The sequence below is a fragment of the Schistocerca piceifrons genome, chromosome 8 (genome assembly GCF_021461385.2).
Source record: "Schistocerca piceifrons isolate TAMUIC-IGC-003096 chromosome 8, iqSchPice1.1, whole genome shotgun sequence".
In the NCBI taxonomy this organism is placed as follows: domain Eukaryota; kingdom Metazoa; phylum Arthropoda; class Insecta; order Orthoptera; family Acrididae; genus Schistocerca; species Schistocerca piceifrons.
The window spans coordinates 18,702,935-18,715,312 of NC_060145.1; positions in this window are offsets into that span (position 1 = coordinate 18,702,935).

The following is a 12,378-nucleotide window of genomic DNA, read 5'->3' on the forward strand; positions in this document are numbered from 1 at the left end:
GAAGCTCTCCGTGATGTTGTGTCAACTATCTAGTCTTAAGTTGTCTGATGATGTAGAAAGGCAACTGTGGTTCAAAATAAAAAATGAAGTGAACGCTATTGTGGCTTATGAATACTGCGTATGTCGCAATTTTCCAGGTATTGTGGTCTCGCAGCAGTACCGAGCCGTTGCGTCTGCGTCTTTCTGGTGCAATCCAACCCACTTTCCACTAGGTCACTTACCTAAACTCCTCCCAGCTCCTGGATTCAAGCAGTGTAATCCCTTGGTTGCATGTAGTGTATTATCCGTTTTTCTGCTAATATATGCAGCTCGTCATTTCATATCCACACTGTCAATTACGTCCCCCACCCGCGTCCATTAGCTCATTTGTTTTTCCAATATTTCTCAAGAATTCCCTGCATGCGTCTCTCTATTGCTGGCCGAAAAACTTTGAGCTCCGAATTTTCGTCACGTCAGATGTCAATATCTCACTGATTCTAGCAGAACTGGTAATCCGTACAGAGCGTAGACTTTCGCTGACGCTCCGAAAACTTATTCTCTTTTCTTTTGCTGTCGGTCCACTTGACGTCTTCAACCGCCCCAAATCCGAAAAACGAACGGCGACGTGGTCGGTTTGCTTCTCGGTGTGTTGGCTTAAGAAGCACGAGAGCATTACGGCGGGGCAGACGCTACACGAGAGGCACGGCGGATCACGGAGAGGTCTACTCCTGAAATTACGAGACAAGAGTACACTGGAAGAAGAGTCGGGCAACACATTATTCCCTCTCACATACGCGCCGCGAAATGATCGCAACGAGAAAGTTACGGAAATCAGATATCGCAGCGAGGCTTAGCTGCTGTGCGTGGTTCTCCGGAGGAGCCATCCGCGAATGCAGCAGGCAATGTGCGACCTGTTAGTGCTACCAGGAATACCACCCGCTTTATAGCGTAAGCTGGCTTGCGAAGTGTTTACGTAGGTAGCTTACAAAAATATCCGGGTAACTGCCAGTAGCACCCACGCACCGGCGGCTCCGCTTTTGACACTGTACCACACAAGCGGCTTGTAGTTAACTGCGTGCTTACGGAATATCCACTCAGTTGTGCGACTGGATTACCTGTCACAGGTCCTGTTGTTATACGCTCTCTGCTGTTCCTTATCTATAGACACGATTTGGGATACTATCTGAGGAACCATCTTAGGTTGTTTGCAGATGACGCTGTCGTTTCTCGACTAGTAAAGTCGAGAAGTTTGTTTTGAACGGCCAGTGTCGGTTGGTCGCAGTCAGTGTGCCCCCTGCCGCCGTTGGATAAGCAGCTGAGCAGCAAGTCGTACACTCCTAGCTCACTCATTTGTTACATAGTTTAATTCTTAATTTCTTTGCGTGTTTTTGGTACTTGAATTGTTTAATTCATAAATTTCGGGCGTATTATAGTATTTGAGAGTTGTAGCATCGCGTTTTAGTACCTGAATAGTGTAAATTCGCGTAGTCTCCTTCCGCCGCCGAGCAGTGTGTCAGCAGTGCGCAAGTAGCAGCATTACTGCATTTACTAGGCAATCTTGTATTTTAATAACCGTTTAAATTTTGTTGATTTGTTTGCACTCTCTGTAGATTAGTTCAGACGTTCTTTGCAAAACAGTTTTTAGCATGGATAGGGACTGCAACTGCTGTGTTCGGATGCAGGCTGAGTTGGCATCCCTTCGCTCCCAGCTTCAGGCAGTGTTGGCTTCGGTCACACAGCTTGAGGCTGTTGCCAATGGGCATCACTGTGGGGGTCCGGATGGGGGTTTGTCGGGGACGGCCAGCTCGTCCCACGCATCCCCCGATCGGACTACGACTGTGGTTGCCCGGGATACTGCCCGCATTGAGGCTGATCCCTCACCTGTGGTAGAGTGGGAGGTCGTCTCAAGGTGTGGCAGGGGGCGAAAGATATTCCGGAGGGCTGAACGGAAAGCCTCTCCAGTTTGTCTGACGAACCGGTTTCAGGCTCTGTCTCAGGCTGATACTGATCTTCGGCCTGACATGGCTGCTTGTCCTGTTCCAGAGGTTTCCCCTCAGTCTGCAAGATCCGGGCGGTCGCAGAGGGTGGGCTTACTGGTAGTTGGGAGCTCCAACGTCAGGCGCGTAATGGGGCCCCTTAGGGAAATGGCAGCGAGAGAGGGGAAGAAAACCAATGTGCACTCCGTGTGCATACCGGGGGGAGTCATTCCAGATGTGGAAAGGGTCCTTCCGGATGCCATGAAGGGTACAGGGTGCACCCATCTGCAGGTGGTCGCTCATGTCGGCACCAATGATGTGTGTCGCTATGGATCGGAGGAAATCCTCTCTGGCTTCCGGGGGCTATCTGATTTGGTGAAGACTGCCAGTCTCGCTAGCGGGATGAAAGCAGAGCTCACCATCTGCAGCATCGTCGACAGGACTGACTGCGGACCTTTGGTACAGAGCCGAGTGGAGGGTCTGAATCAGAGGCTGAGACGGTTCTGCGACCGTGTGGGCTGCAGATTCCTCGACTTGCGCCATAGGGTGGTGGGGTTTCGGGTTCCACTGGATAGGTCAGGAGTCCACTACACGCAACAAGCGGCTACACGGGTAGCAGGGGTTGTGTGGCGTGGGCTGGGCGGTTTTTTAGGTTAGATGGCCTTGGGCAAGTACAGAAAGGGCAACAGCCTCAACGGGTGCGGGGCAAAGTCAGGACATGCGGGGACCAAGCAGCAATCGGTATTGTATTTGTCAACTGTCGAAGCTGCGTTGGTAAAGTACCAGAACTTCAAGCGCTGATAGAAAGCACCGAAGCTGAAATCGTTATAGGTACAGAAAGCTGGCTTAAGCCAGAGATAAATTCTGCCGAAATTTTTACAAAGGTACAGACGGTGTTTAGAAAGGATAGATTGCATGCAACCGGTGGTAGAGTGTTCGTCGCTGTTAGTAGTAGTTTATCCTGTATTGAAGTAGAAGTGTATAGTTCCTGTGAATTATTATGGGTGGAGGTTACACTCAACAACCGAACTAGGTTAATAATTGGCTCCTTTTACCGACCTCCTGACTCAGCAGCATTAGTGGCAGAACAACTGAGAGAAAATTTGGAATACATTTCACATAAATTTTCTCAGCATGTTATAGTCTTAGGTGGAGATGTCAATTTACCAGATATAGACTGGGACACTCAGATGTTTAGGACGGGTGGTAGGGACAGAGCATCGAGTGACATTATACTGAGTGCACTATCCGAAAATTACCTCGAGCAATTAAACAGAGAACCGACTCGTGGACATAACATCTTGGACCTACTGATAACAAACAGGCCCGAACTTTTCGACTCTGTATGTACAGAACAGGGAATCGGTGATCATAAGGCCGTTGCAGCATCCCTGAATATGGAAGTTAATAGGAATATAAAAAAAGGGAGGAAGGTTTATCTGTTTAGCAAGAGTAATAGAAGGCAGATTTCAGACTACCTAACAGACCAAAACGAAAATTTCTGTTCCGACACTGACAATGTTGAGTGTTTATGGAAAAAGTTCAAGGCAATCGTAAAATGCGTTTTAGACAGGTACGTGCCGAGTAAAACTGTGAGGGACTGGAAAAACCCACCGTGGTACAACAACAAAGTTAGGAAACTACTGCGAAAGCAAAGAGAGCTCCACTCCAAGTTTAAACGCAGCCAAAACCTCTGACAAACAGAAGCTAAACGATGTCAAAGTTAGCGTAAGGAGGGCTATGCGTGAAGCGTTCAGTGAATTCGAAAGTAAAATTCTATGTACCGACTTGACAGAAAAGCCTAGGAAGTTCTGGTCTTACGTTAAATCAGTAAGTGGCTCGAAACAGCATATCCAGACACTACGGGATGATGATGGCATTGAAACAGAGGATGACACGCGTAAAGCTGAAATACTAAACACCTTTTTCCAAAGCTGTTTCACAGAGGAAGACCGCACTGCAGTTCCTTCTCTAAATCCTCGCACAAACGAAAAAATGGCTGACATCGAAATAAGTGTCCAAGGAATAGAAAAGCAACTGGAATCACTCAATAGAAAAAAGTCCACTGGACCTGACGGGATACCAATTCGATTCTACACAGAGTACGCGAAAGAACTTGCCCCCCTTCTATCAGCCGTGTACCGCAAGTCTCTAGAGGAACGGAGGGTTCCAAATGATTGGAAAAGAGCACAGATAGTCCCAGTCTTCAAGAAGGGTCGTCGACCAGATGCGCAAAACTATAGACCTATATCTCTGACGTCGATCTCTTGTAGAATTTTAGAACAAGTTTTTTGCTCGAGTATCATGTCGTTTTTGGAAACCCAGAATCTACTATGTAGGAATCAACATGGATTCCGGAAACAGCGATCGTGTGAGACCCAACTCGCTTTATTTGTTCATGAGACCCAGAAAATATTAGATACAGGCTCCCAGGTAGATGCTATTTTTCTTGACTTCCGGAAGGCGTTCGATACAGTTCCGCACTGTCGCCTGATAAAGTAAGAGCCTACGGAATATCAGACCAGCTGTGTGGCTGGATTGAAGAGTTTTTAGCAAACTGAACACAGCATGTTGTTATCAATGGAGAGACGTCTACAGACGTTAAAGTAACCTCTGGCGTGCCACAGGGGAGTGTTATGGGACCATTGCTTTTCACAATGTATATAAATGACCTAGTAGATAGTGTCGGAAGTTCCATGCGGCTTTTCGCGGATGATGCTGTAGTATACAGAGAAGTTGCAGCATTAGAAAATTGTAGCGAAATGCAGGAAAATCTGCAGCGGATAGGCACTTGGTGCAGGGAGTGGCAACTGACCCTTAACATAGACAAATGTAATGTATTGCGAGTACATAGAAAGAAGGATCCTTTATTGTATGATTATATGATAGCGGAACAAACACTGGTAGCAGTTACTTCTGTAAAATATCTGGGAGTATGCGTGCGGAACGATTTGAAGTGGAATGATCATATAAAATTAATTGTTGGTAAGGCGGGTACCAGGTTGAGATTCATTGAGAGTGCTTAGAAAATGTAGTCCATCAACAAAGGAGGTGGCTTACAAAACACTCGTTCGACCTATACTTGAGTATTGCTCATCAGTGTGGGATCCGTACCAGATCGGTCTGACGGAGGAGATAGAGAAGATCCAAAGAAGAGCGGCGCGTTTCGTCACAGGGTTATTTGGTAAGCGTGATAGCGTTACGGAGATGTTTAGCAAACTCAAGTGGTAGACTCTGCAAGAGAGGCGCTCTGCATCGCGGTGTAGCTTGCTGTCCAGGTTTCGAGAGGGTGCGTTTCTGGATGTGGTATCGAATATATTGCTTCCCCCTACTTATACCTCCCGAGGAGATCACGAATGTAAAATTAGAGAGATTAGAGCGCGCACGGAGGCTTTCAGACAGTCGTTCTTCCCCCGAACCATACGCGACTGGAACAGGAAAGGGAGGTAATGACAGTGGCACGTAAAGTGCCCTCCGCCACACACCGTTGGGTGGCTTGCGGAGTATAAATGTAGATGTAGATGTAGCTGGGAAGACTAACCAAAGACTGCTTTTTATTGTCAGAACGCTTGGAAGATGCAACAGATCTACTAAAGTGACTGAGTACACTACGCTTATACGTCCTCTTTTAGAATACAGCTGCGCGGTGTGGTATCCATACCAGATAGGATTGACGGAGTACATCGAAAAAGTTCAAAGAAGGGTAGCACGTTTTGTATGATCGCGAAATAGATGAGAGCGTCACTAAAATCATACAGAATTTGGGTTGTACAGCATTAAAACAAAGGCTTTTTTCCTTGCCGCGGGCTCTTCTCACGAAATTTCGATCGCCGACTGTTATTGTTGTTGTTGTTGTTGTTGTTTTCAGTCCGGAGACTGGTCTGATGCAGCTCTCCATCCTAATCTATCCTGTGCAAGCTTCTTCACCTCACAGTACCTACTGCAACCTACATCCTTCTGAATCTGCACCGAGCGCGGTGGCGCAGTGGTAGCACACTGGACTCGCATTCGGGAGGACGACGATTCAATCCCGCGTCCGGCCATCCTGATTTAGGTTTTCCGTGATTTCCCTAAATCACTCCAGGCAAATGCTGGGATGGTTCCTTTGAAAGGGCACGGCCGACTTCCTTCCCCATCCTTCCGTAATCCGATGAGACCGTTGACCTCGCTGTTTGGTCTCTCGCTGTATTTGAAAAAGGACTCAATTTTGCACCGACACCTGCATATCTGCCGTTCAATGAAATAATCTCTTCAGTAGAACAGGCAGTCCGTGGCTTACCAGATGACAAAGCAGAAGAAATGAGAAGGGTAACTTGCCGGATTGTTTCAGCCAGAAGCAACATCTCGAGAGCAGAAAGAGCAGCACTACGAGCCCTCAGAGACGATATGGAGATCGCCGTTCTTCCTGCCGACAAAGGAAATGCCACAGTCATCCTTGAGAGAAGCGACTACCAATAGAAGATGCTGCAATTGCTAGACGATCCAGCATATCGGAAAATCAACACATACCCGACCAGGAAGATACAACAAAGCACCGCCACATTGCTGAAAAATGGTGCGCTCGAGGACAAGGACATCAAAAGACTTCGGCAACGTTCGGCGGTAGCTCCGAGGATATATGGTCTCCCAAAAACGCACAAAGAAGGGATGCGACCCATAGTTAGCAACATGGGGGCACCGACGTATCTTCTGGCGCAGCACTTAGCGGGCATGCTAAGACCTTATGTGGGGAGATGTGCGCACCATATCCGGAACTCGGCGGACTTCATTGGCCGCCTGAAGGAGATGACAGTGCAATAATCTGACATCATGGTCAGCTTCGATGTCGTCTCATTATTCACACGTGTCCCGCTGGAAGATTCTCTCCACTTAATCAGTGAGAAATTCGGGCCTGAACTGACACAACTGTTCAGGCACGTGTTAACATCGACGTGCTTTATCTTCAACGGTCAATACTACGAGCAGACCGACGGAGTAGCCATGGGGAGCCCGCTCTCCCCAGTGGTGGCCAACCTGTTCATGGAGAGCTTCGAAGAGGAAGCACTGGAAGCCGCCGAACTGAAACCTGTATGCTTCTTTCGCTATGTGGACGACACGTTCGTCATCTGGCCAGATGGACAGGAACAGCTACAGATATTTCTGTGCAACATATAATTGGGTTCATAGTAACATTCAGTTCACGATGGAGACTGAGAAAGATGGAAAACTACCCTTTCTTGATGTCCTAAAGGAACGTAGGTCTGATGGCTCACTGGGTCACAGTGTGTACCGAAAGCCCACACACACTGACCTGTACCTACATGCGTCCAGCTGCCACCATCCCGTGCAGCTTAATGGAATGCTCAGTGCCTTGGTACATAGAGCACACTCGATCTCAGACGAACAGAACTTGACAACGGAGCTCAAACACCTGGAGACCGTGTTCCGCAAGAGTGGGTATGGCAACAGCCAAGTCCAAAGGGCGTTCCGACAACAGAAGTGCAGCAAGAACCGAGATGAAGAACAACCCGAAGAAGAAGAGCAAGCTCTGGCCTTTCTGCCGTTTGCTGGCAACGTGTCGTCAAAAATAGGGAGACTTAAGGCGACACAAGATTGACACAGTCTTCCGGCCACCAGCAAAGATTCGTGACCTACTAGGAACGGCAAAAGATGACGTAGGGCTGAAGAAAGCGGGCGTATACAAAATCCCGTGCGGCTGAGGCAAATCCTATATCGGCCAAACAGTTCGCACGGTCGAGGACCAATGCAACAAAGAACACCCGCTTACGCCAACCCAGCCATTCGGCCCTAGCAGAACACTGCATTGAAACCCGACACACAGCGAAATTCGAAGAGACAAAAATCCTGACGGCCACAAGTGCCTACTGGGACACTATCTACAAGGAGGCCATAGAAATTCGAGTAACACATAACCTCATCAACAGGGACACCGTGTTTCATCTTAGCAAGGCCTGGAAACCGTTATTAAACACCATCAAAGAGCAACGGCGCGAGCGGACGCGAGATCCTTCCACCACGGCGGACGGAGATGGACTGCGCCTACCACCGGGCGTGGCTGCAGCTACCCCCACCCCTCCCAACGCGCAGCGCCCTGCCGGCCGCCCGAGCCGGGGTACGACTCGGGACCCCGCGGACATAAATACTACGGACACAGCGCAGACAGATCATTCCATCACCACCAACTGATGATGGCGGAACGGTTATTCGCCGAAATGTCGTGGAACTTCGACGAACGGATCCGGCTGGACACCCGGAAAACTGGATACAATCCAATCTAATCTGAATCTGCTTAGTGTGTTCATCTCTTGGTCTCCCTCTACGATTTTTACCCTCCACGCTGCCCTCCAATATCAAATTGGTGATCCCTTGACACCTCAGAACATGTCCTACCAACCGATCCCTTCTTCTTGTCAAGTTGTGCCACAAATTTGGCTTTTCCCTAATTCTATTCAATACCTCCTCATTAGTTGTGTGATCTACCCATCTGATCTTCAGCATTCTTCTGTAGCACCACATTTCGAAAGCTTCTATTCTCTTCTTGTCCAAACTATTTATCGCCCATGTTTCACTTCCATACATGGCTACACTCCATACAAATACTTTCAGAAACGATTTCCTGACACTTAAATCTATACTCGATGTTAACAAATTTCTCTTCTTCAGAAACGCTTTCCTTGCCATTGCCAGTCTACATTTTATATCCATCATCGATTATTTTGCTCCCCAAATAGCAAAACTTCTTTACCACTTTAAATGTCTCATTTCCTAATATAATTCCCTCAGCATCACCCGACTTAATTCGACTACATTCCGTTATCCTCTTTTTGCTTTTGTTGATGTTCATCTTATACCCTCCTTTCAAGACACTGTCCATTCCGTTCAACTGCTCTTCCAAGTCCTTTGCTGTCTCTGAGAGAATTACAATGTCATCGGCGAACCTCAAAGTTTTTATTTCTTCTCCATGGATTTTAATAGCTACTCTGAATTTTTCTTTCGTTTACTTTACTGCTTGCTCAATATACAGATTGAATAACGTCGGCGATAGGCTACAACCCTGTTACTCCCTTCTCAACCACTGCTTCCCTTTAATGCCCCTCGACTCTTATAACTGCCATCTGGTTTCTGTACAAGTTGTAAATAGCCTTTCGCTCCCTGTATTTTACCCCTGCCACCTTCAGAATTTGAAACAGAGTATTCCAGTCAACATTGTCAAAAGCTTTCTCTAAGTCTACAAATGCTAGAAACCTAGATTTGCCTTTCCTTAATCTAGCTTTTAAGATAAGTCGTAGGTTCAGTATTGCCTCACGTGTTCCAACATTTCTACGGAATCCAAATTGATCTTCCCCGAGGTCGGCTTCTACTAGTTTTTTTCTATTGGTCAGTAAAAATTCGCGTTAGTATTTTGCAGCTGTGACTTATGAAACTGACAGTTCGGTAATTTTCATATCTGTCCACACCTGATTTCTTTGGGATTGGAAATATTATAATCTTCATGAAGTCTGAGGGTATTTCGCCTGTCTGATACATCTCGCTCACCAGATGGTAGGGTTTTGTCAGGACTGGCTCTCCCAAGGCCGTCAGTAGTTCTAATGGAATGATGTCTACTCCTGGGCCCCTGTTTCGCCTCAGGTCTTTCAGTGTTCTGTCAAACTCTTCACGCAGTATCATATCTCCCATTTCATCTTTATCTACATCCTCTTGCATTTCCATAATATTGTCCTCAAGTACATCGCCCTTGTATAGACCATCTATATACTCCTTCCACCTTTCTGGTTTCCCTGCTCTTTAATTTTCCTGTAGACAGTATCTATCTTACCCCTTGTGAGATAAGCCTCTACATCCTTACATTTGTCCTCTAGCAATGCCTGCTTAGCCATTTTGCACTTCCTGTCGATCTCGTTTTTGAGACGTTCGTATTCCTTTTTGCCTCCTTCATTTACTGCATTTTTATATTTTCTCCTTTCATCAATTAAATTCAATATTTCTTTTCTTACTCAAGGATTTCTACTAGCCCTCGTCTTTTTACCTACTTGATCCTCTGCTGTCTTTCACTACTTCATCCCTCAAAGCTACCAATTCTTCTTCTACTGTATTTCTTTCCCCCATTCCTGTCAATTGTTCCCTTATGCTCTCCCTGAAACTCTGTACAACCTATGGTTTAGTCAGCTTATCCAGGTCCCATCTCCTTAAATTGCCACCAATAGATTGTGGTCGGAATCTACATCTGCCCCTGGAAATGTCTTACAATTTAAAACCTGGTTCCTAAATCTCTGTCTAACCATTATATAATCTATCTGAAACCTATCAGTATCTCCAGGCTCCTTCCATGTATACAACCTTCTTTTATGATTCTTGGACCAAATGTTAGCTATGATTAAGTTATGCTCTGCGCAAAATTCTACCAGGCGGCTTCCTCTTTCATTTCTTACCCCCAATCCATATTCGTCTGCTACATTTCCTTCTCTTCCTTTCCTATTACCGAATTCCAGTCACCCATGACCATTAAATTTTCGTCTCCCTTCACTATCTGAATAATTTCTTTTATCATACATTTCTTCAGATTCTTCGTCATTTTCAGAGGTAGTTGCCATATAACCTTGTAGTACTGTAGTAGACGTGGGCTTCGTGTCTATCTTGGCCACAATAATGCGTTCACTATGCTGTTTGTAGTAACTTACACGCAGTCCTAGCTTTTTATTCATTATTAAACCTACTCGCCGACTATCTCTTCCGAATGCGAAAATATTTTGTTGACGCCGGCCTACATAGGGAGAAACTATCATCATGATAACGTAAGGGAAATCAGAGCTCGAGCGGAAGAATATAGGTGTCCATTTTTTCCGCGCGCTTATCTAGAGTGGAATAACAGGGAATTATTGTCCAGGTGGTTCGATGAAGCCTCCGCCAGGCACTTAACTGTGATTTGCGGAGTATCGATGTAGATGTTCATCGCCAAGGGATCATACACGTAAGTAGCATGTGATGTCTACTCGTTCGTGAGAAAAAAGTTTCGTAACAGTAGGACAGATAGACAACTGAGGTACGGACCACTACAAAGAAGCTAGATGTGTAATTTAACGTTTGTTTAGTCTGGTACATTTGATCTAGAAATTACCAACACATTTTTCAAACATAAGGACATTCATAAATATACTTGGCAACAGAACACCAAAGAACTTCATTCTATAATAGATTATATTATCATTAGGCAAACAAGTAGTTTCAAAGCAGTAGGCGTAAGATCTTATAGAGGAGCCCAGTGTGGATCAGACCACTATCTAGTTAAAATGAAGTCTTTCTGGCCATGGAAGAATGCAAGGAGTGATACAAGTAACATAAATAAAACGAACCAGACTGAGAAATATGAAAATTTACCCTTTAATATTGACAGCCTACAAGACGAAAGTATCAGAACACTCTTTGCGGCCAGGATGGAAAGGAAACTGGTTGAATCACTTGAAGGAAGTACAGAGGAAATGTATGACTATATAAAACCTAATGTGAAAATCATAGCAACAGAGGTGTTGGGTAAAAAAGATAGCAACCACAACCGTGAAGCAGAGTGGTGGTCAGAGGAACTAGAGGTCCTTGTTAGAGAAAAACGAAATGCGTTCCTTCAGTGGTTGAAAGATAAATCGGAAGAAACAAGATCAATAATCAATATACAAGGAAAAGAAGATGAAGTGATGTAAAAAATAAGGATGGCAAAAAATGAAGAACATGTGCCAAGGTGAATAGCAAATTATGATTTGGGAGAGCAAAAGAAGCGTGGTCAGTATTGAAAGGGCTTCGACAGGATACAAAAAGCAAAACTAATCTCCAACTGATAACACAAAAGGAATGGGAAGAATATTTCCAAAAATTATTAAATGAGGACAGAGAAGAATATCTAGAAGAAGGAACAAGGGAAGATAGACATGAAGATGATGAGATCCAGATTTTAGAAAGTGAAGTACTTCAGGCGTTGAGAACAGGAAAGAATGGTAAATCACCGGGACCAGGTAATATCAATCTGGAGTGTCTGAAATATGGTGGTGACAAAATTGTGAAACTGATAACACAGCTCATCAACAAAATGATACATGGAGATTCAATACCCAACGAGATGAAGCTAGGTTACATTAATAGAATATTTAAGAAAGGGGATCGCAAAATTTGTTCAAACTATCGAGGAATTTGTGTTACAAACACATTAATGAGAATTTTTGCGAAAGTAATTAAAAACAAACTGGAAAAAAATTTTAGAACCCAAGAAGAACAATGTGGATTCACGGCTGGGAGATCATGTGTAGACCATATTTTCACATTACGACAGATTTTGGAGAAACATATGGAAAAATCAAAAAATATAGGATTAATTTTCATAGATCTAGAAAAAGCGTATGATACTGTTCCAAGAAAATTACTTTGGAGAGAACTACAT